The following is a 14,494-nucleotide window of genomic DNA, read 5'->3' on the forward strand; positions in this document are numbered from 1 at the left end:
GAGAAATTAACAGGGACTCTCAGGAATGAGATACGAAGGGCGATAGGGTTTTGTTCGGGATAGAGGGTCGTTAATCTGAATTGTTCGGTAACTTTGTAGTGGATGTATTAAACCAGAGAATTTTGTATCGTTTATTTTTAAAATTGTACTGTCGCAGAAGTGTCACCACCATCACTACAAAGTGCCTCTTGAATCCTTATCCACTCCACGCTTGTACACTTGAATAGGAACTTTAATGCTGTTCTGTACGCGCAGACTTCGCGAACAGTACCGAAGGGATTACGCGCAAATTGCACACTTCGCTATAATGATCAGGAGCTGAGTTTTCCACGCGGTGTGTTCTATTCAGAGGTTCGCTTTAGTCTCTCGTTGTGTACATTTTTCCTCGTCGGTATGGTCGCTTTTGGGAATTTTATGAGGGTGATGGTGCCAGGGTAGGATGGTGTCGGGATCCAGGTGACAAACGCGGAGACCGATTTGGAAACTTACAAATATATTTCGGAAGTTTCAGTTATATACAAGTTGGGTACAACGAACACTTATGAAAACAAAATACCAGACTGTCACGCAGAAGGGTCGTAAAAATAATGCTGCTCTTCTGAAGATTTTTAGATCTTATATACTAGGGTGGAGAGGGGTTATCTATGACAAATGTATGCATAAGTACTTAATGTATTCTTAAAGTGAAAGAGGATCCTTATTTGCGCCTTTCGTGTCCGGACCTCTTCGAGTCAGCGTCGCGTAATTTATATCGACACTAATTTCACCCTCGACAATAGACTTCCACTTTCTCCATCCATATCGCGATTGCTCTTAAATAATACAGCTTTTGTCCGGGCGCTCTGCCTCCGCGCTTATTACACCGCGAGCGGGTCGTAAACTCGCCGACAAATAATTTTTGCCTATGAAAGAGACGCTCGCGTACTCCTTATGAAACTTCTCGTAAAGAAACGACGAGCATAACATTTCCAAGCGCGCGTTGAATTTCCTCTTCAGTTCCTGTCTTTTGGTGGCGCAACCTGGCACCATCAAACCTTTCTATAGGAATCATCTAGTTTATATAAGTGCGTCGCAGCGTCGACAGTTTTTAGCGATGATTAAACGACGCATGCAAAAATACCTAACACAGACATTTACACACACCCAACGATGATAAACAAACGACTTCTTTTGATAACCTATCAGAGACCTAGCATACCAATGTCTTAACATTCGATATAAGTAGACGCATCCCCAGTTGGAGTATCGGTAATCAGGTGGCGAGGGTGGCTGACAATTCGACGCTCACGTAGGACGACAGGCCTGGTGGGAGGGCAAGAGGTTAGGCAACACTTCCGGAACGCAATATCATTCGGGGCGAGGCAGACTGTAATTCCCACTTGCTTGGTCTTCGGAGGCGAGGTAGCAGAAGCTGCGTTTGTTGATTATCCGGCTGGTAAACACGGGGCATTGTTATCGATTGGGCCAACAATCTGCCCCCTCCCCCCATATTGACGCAATACTGCCTCGCACTTGCATAATGAATGGTTGGCTAATGACCCTACGGAGGTTGCGGAAACCGTAGCCAGAGGATGGTAGGCCCGGGCCTCTGAGCACTTCCGGCATCAAACATGCACCGCTCGCGGAGCCTCAGGATCCACGGGTCTAGCCACTCGTCCGTGTATCGTACCTGTTTGTAATAGGAACACGAGGGCAGACTTTAATTCTTCATTAACCCTGCTTCGAGTGCGCAGCTTCGCTGTAACCGTGGCCAGATACTCGCCCTGGATATCCGCCGGGCGATACTGTTGAGCGTATAAATTTATCATATTCTGGGCATAAATTTAACGACGACTTTCGTCGACGCGTAAACTCGATTTTCTGCATACGCGGATCCGTTGCTTTCGTTGGCCAATCTTCTCACAGAGATCTAACACAAACCGAATGTATATGTGACGAAGACCAGACGCTACCGCGGTTTGTCTGAGGTCTGACAGTCTGGGAGGCAATTTAGATTGGTATAGGCATGGATGACACACGTGTGTAGGTTGAGATAAGAATATAGAATTCAAGTTTAACCCCTCTATGGGCCGAATTTCTTTGTTCTACAGGGAATTTGCAATGTATTCCTTTTGATATTTCAAGTTTATGGTGCTGCCAAACGTCATCGATATTGTTATTGGTTATCATTATATAATTAAGACGTGTATGTTATTTTGCGAAACAGACTAAAATTTTACATGATTGCAAACGACATTTTAAATAGAATTATGTTGTTTACATCAACTCTGTTTTGTTCCAGCTGTTCCGAGGCCGCGGACTCTACCAAGCAGATTCTGACCACCAGTCTGACGCGTCACTGTGAGTATCCTATTCCTTTTATTAAATTAGATTGTAAATGATGAATAATCGTGAAACGTATGGTTCTTTAAGAGGCCCTTAACCCTTTGACCTACATGCTATCTCCTGATTGCTTGGGCCATAGTAAAGAGAAAGGTAGGAAGTCCGAACGAAGCACCACGAGTCGGACTCGTGCTTATGGTTTATGGCCCAAATTCTTTACCACGAGTCTTACTCTTACTTACATTTACTTAAGGGAGGTTAATCCTCTATGGACCCGTGAAACTTTCAGATCACATGCTAATATATCGACATTTTACCTAATAATTTTAGTTTTTTTCACAAGATGACGTATACGTCTTAATTATATTATGTCTCTGATAATCAATGACAATATTGACGTCGGTTAGCAGCACTATCAACTTGAAATATCAAAATAAATGTCTCGCAAGTTGTCTGGAGAAAAAAAAGTTGCCCCATAGAGAGTTAACCATCCTTCCACGTACGATTAATTTGCTCTCGTACATCGACAGAAACAATAAACCTCCCTTAAGAAGACGTCTAATTTTAACTGACATCAATTGCGCCAGGAATAACAACGGCGCCGGCGCCGTCTCGTTAAGTACCTCTCGCGACAGGCGTAATTCGTCCTAAACGCGGTCAGAGAAACGAAAACGAGACAGCGAGGCTTAACAATCCTCCCTCTTATCTCCCGCGGGTATCACGCTTTTCCCTGGAAACTCAATGTCGCTCTCGGCCGTTATATAAGTTGTACTTTAATACGTCGCGGCTGCGATTCCTTTGTAGCCGGCTTTCTGTCACTTTTGCCCAGCTCGACAACCCCCGGAGTGAACGTAACGCCACAGGAGGCGGAACGAGGGGGTTGGGTGGGTCGCGACATTCGCATGGAACTTCCACTTTTGTCCCCGTCCACGCAATAACGACTCTAATCTCCTTACGTTCCAAGCTGTTTTTGCGGTCCGAACGAAAGCGCTTACGGCGTTGACCAGTCGGCTATAAGGGACTTACAATTTACTTCCACGTAAGAGGCTTTATGCGGCGCACTGCGCGTAAAACGTTGCGCTACGAGGGGGACTTTACTTAACGTTCATTCCGCTTTACATTCACCGCTGGGCGAATGGGGTTAGGCGGCGAGTAGCGTGACTTTATTGCAGACAACACCTACTTTTCGCGATACCACTGGAAGTACTGGAACGCATCGTTATAATGGGTCGAAAAGGGACCGTTTTTCCACCCCAAGTCCAAGCGCTGAAATCACGCGACTCGAAACTTCGCAAAGCTGTGCTCAGAAGTCTTTAAAAGGTGTTCTTGTCCTAGGAAGACGACGTTTGAACGAACGCGATCGAATAGCCAGTATTACATTGTAAGATCCCAGAGAGCGCTAAGAAAATGTCTCCCATAGTTCCAAAACAGTTTAGATTGAGTTGTCAACCGGTGGAGGAACACTTAGATATCTTCAACTTCTTCTCGTTAAGTACCTCTTTATTCTTTATTCTTAATGGCTAATAAAACGTTTGTACAAAATATAAAGTTGCGCTCGTGAGAATGACGTGACGTTCGGTGGTTTGGTTGAAATTACCTGACTGGCCGGAGTTTCTCTGAAGCTTTTAAGCTTGAAGGACATGAGGAGGCTAGAAATACAGAAGGATAGACGTAGAGTTGGTGACGCGGGAAAATTTAGTGGAAAGTGAAGAGAAAGTGAATAGAGGAGGTAAGATCGTTCAGGCCCGTCCGCGTCTGATCGCCAAATGTGTTTGGAAACCAATCAGGCCTACACGGATCCTTCTACATGGGATGTTGAAAGAATAGGTCGGGTGTCGTGAATAGGGAAAGGAATTTAGAAAAGGAGAGTGTTTAAGAATGTTAAGTGGAAATGAAGGAGGTCGAAAATAAACGGCAAGGACACAAGATTAAAAATACACATTAGCTCGCTACGGAAAAAGTCGAATTAACACGTTTTCCTATTACACTTAATACGTTATACCACCATTCCATAAACTTTTATGGGTGTTCTTCTGAGCAATTCATTTCAGACTCCATCAACAGTTATGAATCAATAAATTTTTTCCGTGGACCCAAAGAATAACGTCGAAACGTGACGACCTCTCTCGACGATTTTTCCTTTTTTACCACGCAAAAAGTCTCGAGCGAAGGTGATACGAAACGTTCAAGTATTTACTCGTTACGATCGTCTGGATTTTATATACCGTGGCAATTATTATAACGGCGTTTCTCGAAATTTCTTCTCGCCCAGTACATGGCGTTCGTTCGCAGGGGTGGAAAAGGTTTTACGGGCGTCTCATCGTGTAAATCATCGAGCGCTCTTGCTTAGAACACCCTCGAGACTTTTGAAGGACAATCCAATTTCCAAGACCCGCTTTACGTTGGAAAGATATTGTTTTCAGGGGGATTCCAGAACGACTGACTCAAAAGTCTCGATTTCTGCTACTTTTTTCGCGATTTCTGATCGACGGAAACAATCGCGTTGAACGACATTTATCCAAGACTCCATTGATTTTTTTCTTTTTTTTTTACTAGGTTGTCCCATAAGTTCCCGGGTAGCATTTGCTACCAATAATTGCCAATAATTACCATTTTATAATAATCAAACAACAATAATAATAAATATCTATTTCTTTACTTAATATTTTAAAAAGAAATAATAATGCTAAAAAATGATACCAAACACGAACCGATTTGGATCAAATGTCATAACGAATCTTAATGTCAAAAATTTTTTTAATTAGTACGGGTAGAAAATAAATAATTTATTTTTTGCGGGTGATAATTGCAAACAACCCTGTGAGTGACACCTACCACAAAAATCAGGAATGATGATCGATTATTTAGCCGACACATGTAAAAGTTTCAGAATGGTCGGAGCCTTGGAACATGTTTAAATAATTAAAAAGATACGAAGGTGAAGTGAAAAGAAGTGAAAAAAATATATCAGATGCAGTTTATAAGTACGAATATTTTCGTTTTTGCAGAATTTAAATACCTAAAATGGTAACCAAGAAAAAAAATAATAAAGTTAAGGGTACTTACTCATATTACCCTTAAACGGGGGAGTAACAGTCTGAAACTTTGTGTGATAGTGTTTTAGGTCAAAATCATTGCACGGCATATAATAGCAATGAAAATTGGGGCGGAGTCCGATTGATTGCATATATTTATCCTGCTAGACCCTTTTGGTAGAAATCGTCTGCAAAATTTCGATTCCTTGATGTGATGGAATCTTGTACTATTTTTGTCGTACTTATAAGATCTTCCATAGCTAGTCCATTGATTTGAATCAGTGAATCGTATACTGCTACGATAAACGATATTTTTTGTATTATATCAGTCCCCAAATTTTATTACATTTACTCAACCATGAGACTTCAGTTCCATTCAAAAATGATAGCGTTCGATATAATTCAGAATGAACGTCCCCGCGAAGCTTCATTCGCACTGTGTAATCAAATATATGGGCGATAACGCATATTCAACGTAATTACAAAAATTAATCGCATTTCTAGAATTATCCGATCTGCCATGCTTTCGTATTAATGGAACGTTTATACCGGGTTTTCCATGGCCTCGTCGCGATTCAATTAAATATTTTGTATCGTTGTGCATTTAAATTCGTCTAGAGCGTGCGCACGCGAGTGCAGTCGGATGGAAAATAATGTTCGAGGACGCTCGAAATTCCAGAGCGTCGAAATAACTGACCACTTCACTCTGCATTCCAAGGTTCTGCAGGGTTTCCAACGTACTTCTATTTAACGCGACGATTCTCAAACTTTATCTTCTGGCGGATTCCCCAGAGTAAAATTATAGTGTCGCCTATGTATGTATTTTAAACTGTTCAAAAGAAAATTCATCGTTTTAAAAGCTTTTATACGCTGTGTAAGGGATATGTTTCGTTATATAAATTCTTCATTCGTTATGTGAGAAAAAATGTATAAAAATAAATGTCAACCAAAGATAAAGTAAAAATAGAACATCTTGAAATTAAATTAACCCACTGGATGAAATACATTTTCTTCTAATAGACAGTGAAATACAGTATGAGGAACACTGATGTAACGTCTGAAAAATGTCTCTCCTCTTCAACGTCGTTTCCTCTCCGACGGAAAGTCGAGGCAGACTCCGTTGAGTGTCAACAAGCGTAAGGAAAATATTTTCAGGCCGCGGTATGAAATCTTTTAATTAAGCATTTCTTCGTTCGTGGATAGAAAAAAGATTTTTCATTATGTAAATCTTGAAGGCTCTCTTAAAACCGTTTTACGGCCCGCGGCTACTCGTTCTTCCTTTCGGAGACCGCTGGTTGAATACTTTATTTTAAGTTTGAAAATTCATTTCCCTTTTGTGATGAAACGCGACTCGTTATTATGGTCAACCTTTCACTTCGGGCACAGTTCCGCTGACTTATTATCTTAACCTAACCCGAGACCTGCGTAAATGATACATTTTCTACGATACGGAGATATCTTCGAACGCAGTTCGCCAACAAAACAAATCCGTCTTGGCCGGAAGTCCTCAGAAACAGATCGGAATTGGCGGTCGCGCGGCACATAATCCCGACAGTAGAATCGTTGAATAGCCGATGAGAGCTCGGCGTTAGTTAGAAACGGCGTTCCACTACCAGCTAGAGTGGGTTTACATCGCAGTTAAGTTTCGCAGTAACGTCCATGCCAGGGGGATACGACGCTAAACCGTCTTCCCTGGCCCCTGCAGACGGCGACGCGCCGCACGGATTTACCGACCATTTGGCAAATGAAGACGAAACTGCCTCGTAGATTACCGAGGCCGCGATACACCACCCCCGACAGCTCGAACCCCGTAACGCGTCCACGAGATTATTTCTGCTTCATCGGGACCGATCGTTTGTCACTTGACTTTGGTATTCGACGCTTTGTTTCATGAATACACATGCCGTTCCTTAACCTTCGACCTGTAGTCAATAGGGACCCATACAGTAATTACTTTTCGAAAGTAGCCCCTTTTCCCCTTTAAGAGGGGACGGAAGTTATTCACACAACTGAACCCGACTTTCCTGTTGGAATTTTCACTCTAACAAGGTTATATACTCAGATTTTACGAAGGTTTTAAAGAAGATATTTCGAGAATAGAGGTAGTTTCTTCGTAGTGGTGCGTTTTGTTCTGAAGAGTTCTCTAGTAACTGAAAACAACCATGTATATAATAATTGTTTAAAGAATCCAACAAACACCTGATACAACTCCAATTTCGTGCAATATTGTTTGAAAAATTCTCAGCTGCAATCGTATAGGTAATTTGCGTGCTTCTCACCCTTCACGTACGAGATTAGGTGCAAAATAATCTGTCTCTTTCATCGAAGCTCTATCGTAGTCGATGAAAGACGAGTGTGATGCTAGTTTTCGCGTCGCAGGTCGATGTCAAGCGATGTATACACATAGAAAAAGAAAAGCAAACACGTCGAGGACAGACGGAGGAGGCAGAGACCAGAGAAGTATTACAGAAAATACTTTTCCGATATCTTGAATGGTGCGTCTTCGATCGAGCCGTATTACGATGAAGCGATGAATCCAACGTAGAATGTAGTTTAAACACTCTTTTACATTGTAAGAATGCATAGTGAGAAATGTTGTTACGTTCGTCTTGCCGTTATTCGATAAATTCTCCTCGCTGAAAGCTATCTCCTCGGAATATGAAATGCCAAGTGCCAGTTCATTGTGTGAGTACAACTGCTGAGAAGTTCAGAAAGTTTGAGCACCTTAAATTTGACAGTTTCCGAATACTTTATTTGATTTATATTTATATATATCGAAACACAAGCACTAGAAATTATTTATGTATTTATTTAGTGTTCATATCGCACAAAGCTCATGACGTCCCGTTTCCAACAATTGCATCGATAAATACAATTTAGTACCTTCATCGAAATGTACTTGAAATAAAATAAAGCCCGTCATTGCATAAATTTTTGAACGAAAGAGTAGTCAGCAGGGAAACTGTGAAATCCACGCTGCTCTTGGCTCAAGTTCTAGTACCGCATCTTCCTCATCATTTCCAACAAGGTATTCGTGTCAGAGAGAGAATTTCGAGGAATAATCCTTCGTTCTAACAGGAACGTTAGCCCTAACGAATCCGGCTCTGTGTGTCTACGGTGGCACAAAATCGACAAAATCATCTCCAGGAACAATTACGAGTCTCACTGGTAGCAAGACCAGAGCACAGAACGGTTCTCTGGGAGTCAAGAGGAGACGCTGACAATCGACCTCGCAATCACTGCAGCCCGGTAACGCGTCCTCGCTCTTCTGATCTCAAACGAGTCGCTCGCGCTGAAAGGTCTAGCGATGGTCCCGTTTGCCTTCAATCGGCTGGGTGCTTTGACTCCCCCGCGGACGGGCGAATGTGGAAATTCTTCTTTGTAATCAATTAAACGGTAATTTGCTCCTTTCGTTTTGTTTCCCCTCTATCGATTCGCGGTGCCTTTCCTCCGACAAATTCTCGCTCGTCGCGACACCAATCGGGGAGCAACGGAGCAGCTTTAAGTGTCTTTCATCGTTCATTGGTATCGTTTAATTGGTGTGATCGTTACGGCGATGGTTCAAGTATCGCAGCCTCGTACTTCGTTATGTCATTCATACCAGGGTACGTGCGTTTCGTTTATTCGCGATGATTGCAATTGAAATTGCGCACTGTAGCTCTGTTCTTGTACACTTTGCGAGCATGGTAAAATTGAAGCGTTGACACGGATGCGCATGGTGTGCACAGCGCCGTTCGTAATTACTTGAGTGACGGGGTCTGGTAATTTCGCTCCAGTTGAATGATTACTGTTTAATAAATTCGTGTGTTTTTTTTTTGTAGGTTTATTCCGTGTTGGACAGTTGTACAGTTTCCGTGTTACAGAAGAAGACAGTGGTAGTTAAATATTTTAGAGGTATATTGAAGTAATAATTAATTGTAAAAATGTGACATATTTCCATGTCGTAATCTCGATTATTTATTATTTTACATTATTTTGTATCAATACGCTGTTGGTTTCACTGGGCTAGTGGAAATTCATTTTCTATTTGCAATGGATTTATTTGAAAATTATAATACTTGAAATACATCCGTTTCTGTATGTTGTCGACCCTCGCCGATGTGTCACGGTTTTTCGATTTCGCGGAGGCAAACGAAATTTATGACTAAATCGTTTCACCGTAACGTTATAACCTCATCCATCCTCATCGATTATCGCCGCATTTAATATTCCCTCTCTCGCCCGCGTAAATCAACAACCCCCGCGCATGCAGTCGCCTTTGGAATATATTTAACACCGCGGTCGACCGGTGTCGCTTCGGTTGAGGAATCCCAGCCTGTAGTTAAATTGCTAAAAACTGTCACAAATTTTAAATCTGAACGTAAAAGTGTTTATATCGAAATAAATGCAAAACGCATTGCGCATTAAAGCTGTTCGAACCTCCATTTATAGTCCAACAATTTTCGCCGAAATTCCCCACGGATCCTATCGAGCGAGCTACGAAATCGTCGAGGGACGTCCAAACCAAAAGGCACGGATTACAAAGGAATTGGAGAGCGTTGATACCTCGTTGGTCGCGTTCCCTGTCCTAACGAGCCAATGGCCAGAGGTAATCACGTAGCCAAAGGACTCTCCTCGATATTTAAATTCATCTTCGTATCGGAACACGACGGCTCCAAACGAAAGTTAACGAGACGGTGTTAATTAAATCCAACACGTGGAATCAAGGCGGATGGGAAAATTTGACAATGGACGATGGTTCGCAAACGCGCGGGAGAGGCTGGACGCGTCTATAGAGGCGCGCTTACAAGAGGATAGGACGAACCGGATCGGTGGACGCGGGGCGTCGCTGGTCTGTAGCCTCGATGAATCGATGACCGCTTTTAGTAATGATGTGTACATGGCAGGCCATCCTCTCCCATTGGAACGTCGGGGTCAACGTAGGATGTGCGCGGCTGTACGTTACGTTGGCCCGCTCGTGTATGTAGTGGTAGCCAGAGTTTGCCAAGGGGGACTTATTACATCCCTGGAATTACCATATAAATTATCGCGTGATGAACCCGCCGGAGTGCGAAACGGTGCACGCTCTGGCCTTTGTCGAGGTTTCGGTTATGGTTAATCGGCCACGCCGTTTAATTGACATTCTGGGCCGCAAAATAACGCCTGTCCCGTGCCCCGTGCAATTTTCTTCGTCTCCCGACAGTGTACCTCGTCAATCGCTCCTATCCCAATGGCGTCGCGCCAGGGATGCTATACTTCTGTTGAATTCAAGAGACTGGGTCCAAAAGTTACGAATGGAAATTACTTTGCATTTAATGCAGTTAGTGTTCTTTAATACACTGCATCTCTCTGAAAGTATCAACACTGAGAATGATAATTATTGGGATCCAGGTGAGACCGATTTGTACACTTACTATATATGCACAAATATATTTCGAACATTTCAGATATACAACTCCGGATACAACGAATACTTGTGGAAACAAAATATCAGACTGTCGTGCAAGAAGATCGTAAAAATAATGCTGCTCTTTTGAAGATTTTTAGATCTTATATACTAGAACTCTTGGGTGGAGAGGGGTTATCTCGTCTAGGATGAGACATTCATGTCCCCACAAACTTTCTGTAGGATTTTTGGACTTATTGTTAGATAAGTATGCAAAAAACAAGACTAACTAATTTCTTTTAAAACCATTGGTTCGGATATCCTTATCTGTACTGAATCGCTAGGTTGGTCATCCAACATAATTTATACTTCCTTCCCCAAAAGCTGCCCACCATCCTGTCTTCTTAACCAATCCACTATATATCGACTTCAGCGGGACACCTATCCCCCGCGAATGATGAAGTGCCCAGACAGCCATCCAGCAAAGATCCCCGTGGAAGGTACAAATCGAAGCCCATTACAGTTTATTGGCTCAACGGTACAGCGATTGTCGTTCAAGTCTCGGGACGCCATTACCCTCTGCGTCACGTACTCTCTCTCTTGGAGCATATTCCACTCGCGATGCGTGCCGCGGCATATGCATAATGTGATCGCGAGATTCGCGCGTGGCGTGCAAAGCAAAATTTAATGGTATACGTAACGCTCGACAGAGAGACGCAGGTCGCGATGTAATCAACTGGTATTCAAATTTTCGCGGGCAAGGGATCGTCATCGAAGATGGAGTCGAGCGTTTACGTGTCGCGGAGAGAAGAGGCTAGACATCGAGGGCTGCACGGGAAAGTCGAGGCGAGATTACGGACAGACATAATTATCCTACGTGGCGATATCAAGGCGGGGCGTGTAAAAGACTGAAGAGGAGGTGTCTAGCGTTTAAGATCCAAACCGTGGCCCCTGTTGACGAGGACGAGGGCGATGAATATGCAAACCCCCGTCTCTCGCTCACTCGAGGCAGATCCAGAGCCTTGACTGGGGGTAAAGGGCCAGGAGAGTCTATGTTTCATGCATTCAGATGCCCTTCTTACGTTCCCTATGCTGGACGACGGAGGAGTTGAACAATGTCCCCGGGTGTTGGCTTCATTAGATGCCGTTTAAAAACTCGGCCCGCATTTCTCGCGGCATTCCCGCCGCGACGTGCCATGCAAATCCCACTCAATTCGCGCGAACACGGGGAAACTCTTAAAGCCTTTTATAGCACGGCTTCTCTAAGACTGAATTCGTGGTCTGAAAGTCGGAGTGCCACTATATTCTCGAGTGTGGGGCGGTATTACGAGGCGACTTTTCGCGGTTTTACGTCTACATACCGCGTACTTTGACTCCAGCGCGCGCGTGTTTCTAGATGTGGGCGCGAACGTACCCATCGAGGCTTTTTAACCCCTTTCTAAGAGGCTACGTACGACTCGTGCAGACTGATTTATGTTTACGAAGCTAAGAGCGACGGAGAGACGCGATGGAATCCAGCAACCGCTTAACATTCCGCCGCCCTGGGTTTCTTGGGAGCGTTATGGCGAACACTTTGGCTGGATGGCCTTCGAATTCTATTAGCAATCGATTCAGGGTGATGCTTTCGGCTTCCTTTTGCTAACTGTCAATAGCAAAATATTACGAAGCCTTAGTAAATAATTCCTGAAATCTACTGTAGGAATTACAAGAACCGGAGTGAACGACTACGAGTTCTGAAATAATTGGTAATTTATTTTAATCACTTATGAGACGCACTTACTCATTCGCTCTCTTTTTCCTTCTGACACACTTCTTCTATTCGCTCACCGTTCTTTCATCTCACACTCCTTTCGCACTTATTCTTCCATCCTCTCTGTCCTCATACCTGCCATTCACACGATCGTTACCAAACATTCCATCTATCGCGCCCTTCCATTCGCACTTGTAAACATTCACACACCCAATAGCGCGTTGCTTTCGCGGTTGGTGATTTGATGCCACATTATGTCAATTAAAATCACAGACAAAGTGTCAATTTCTCAAATACAAATTCGACGTCAGCATCAGAACTACGAACGGGATAATAAATTTCCTAGAAAATTACAAGACTGAAACGATTCCGTTTACGTCCGTCCCCCATTTTTATCCAGGAAATTAGAGTCGTCGTGGCATTGTTTGCCCGACGAAGCGTCATATTTCACGCACGAACGAAACTTGAGGAACGTAATTGAACTCGGGGCGGAGCCAGGCTGGTAAGAAGATTCGTTGGACGCATCCGACGTCAAGACGAGTAGGGGTATTAGGGAAAAAGTTGGTCTTATTATTGAGGTGGGTCACACGTGTATATTATTGCCAAGAAGTTGCCACCTCCCCTTTTCACGGGAACGAGCCACCCGGAACGTGAAAGTTTTCCGATACTTTCTTAACGACGATTTCGCTCTCATAAGGGAAGGGAATAATGCATCGCCTACGACCCACAGTTCCCTTGCTCTTAGCATTGGTTTGCGACAGTCTACGCAATGATTGGCAGATTACTTATTATTATAAGATCCATAGATCTAAATAAAGCATTACGATATCAATGAAACATTACTCTATTTTGATATTGTTAAAGAATTTTTACATTAGAAGGTAAATAATGGGACCCGGATACTTGAATAATGAACAATTTTAATATATATGATTCGAAGAGAGTGATTTGAGTGATTTGCTTTTTGACAGCACTTATTTTTACATGTAGTATCACCCTCTGCTTGACTGTACCACCCGTCCGGCCTCACCCTGTATATTTCCAACACTCTAAGTAAAACTGGAAGCTAGTATAATCCAAATTCCCCTGAAAAAGAAATTACAACAGCAGGTAAGAGGGCATCCAGTCTTTTCATAAAAGACCATAGTCCTTTTCTATATAGCCTACCATTTTACGTCATGGAGGAAGGCACTGTAATGGCAGGTATCCTTCGTATAGTCAGCAGTTCCGCGACAGGCTTCCACGTGGAAGTTTTTATATTGTACAAGACTGTCATATTATCGGCCGTTAATGCCACGTGTTATAAGTTATAGCAATAAGAGTACCCTACGGTTGGGTACTCCGCGTTTATGGGCCCTTACGGGAGTGTTCTATTAAAAGGGTGGATGCTGTTCTTAATACGCGAAACGAAGAATAGGGGGTCAAACCGTGATCGTAAACAATGCTCCATAAAGCATCTAGCTTCCGATGTTATCGTTATGGTTCTCGTGCGATGCAATTACGTTCTTCCGCGAACCGAATGTTTTGCAAGAAATCAGCGTGAACATGTAGGATAATATACATATAGGCGCAAGTAGGACACGAATATTTTTTGGAGCGTTTGGAAATGGAAGATGAATTTGGTGATCGAATACAGAGATGGATTATCGGGAAACGTGTGTAGCTCGAGCGAAATTAGAGTGAAGTGATTGGTCTGTGGCATCCACTTTTCAGCAGGGGTTATCCAAACATTTCTTATAGCCAAGGCTGATATCTTAACACAAAATCTACCACCACCGGTTAAATGACTGTTCTCATATATGTGTATTCTGTTCTTATATACAATATTTCATACATTTAATTTAAATTATAATTTGTTTGCCGCGTGCCGTAAAAGAGCGTCAACTTCTGTGTGTGCGTATAATTGCACACGCCTTGTATCGGATGGTTTCGCGGCAGTTGCTCGAAATCATTTGAAACGATCAGTCATATTATGTTACAATAAAAGACTATTAATTAGTTTGAGAATTTTATTACGTTATT

At 42.9% G+C, this 14,494-nt stretch overlaps 1 protein-coding gene across 4 annotated transcripts in view; it reads left to right on the forward strand.

Annotated features, from left to right (window-relative positions):
- Positions 1-14,494, forward strand: part of LOC128887652 (teneurin-a) — a 766,007-nt gene that overhangs the window by 261,994 nt on the left and 489,519 nt on the right. For all 4 annotated transcript variants that reach the window (XM_054143776.1, XM_054143796.1, XM_054143805.1 and 1 more), the window contains exon 3: positions 2,282-2,340. The gene's annotated coding sequence lies outside the window, so the exon portion shown is untranslated. The remainder of the gene's footprint in view (positions 1-2,281; positions 2,341-14,494) is intronic.

The sequence above is a fragment of the Hylaeus anthracinus genome, unplaced genomic scaffold (genome assembly GCF_026225885.1).
Source record: "Hylaeus anthracinus isolate JK02 unplaced genomic scaffold, UHH_iyHylAnth1.0_haploid 0, whole genome shotgun sequence".
NCBI classification, from domain to species: domain Eukaryota; kingdom Metazoa; phylum Arthropoda; class Insecta; order Hymenoptera; family Colletidae; genus Hylaeus; species Hylaeus anthracinus.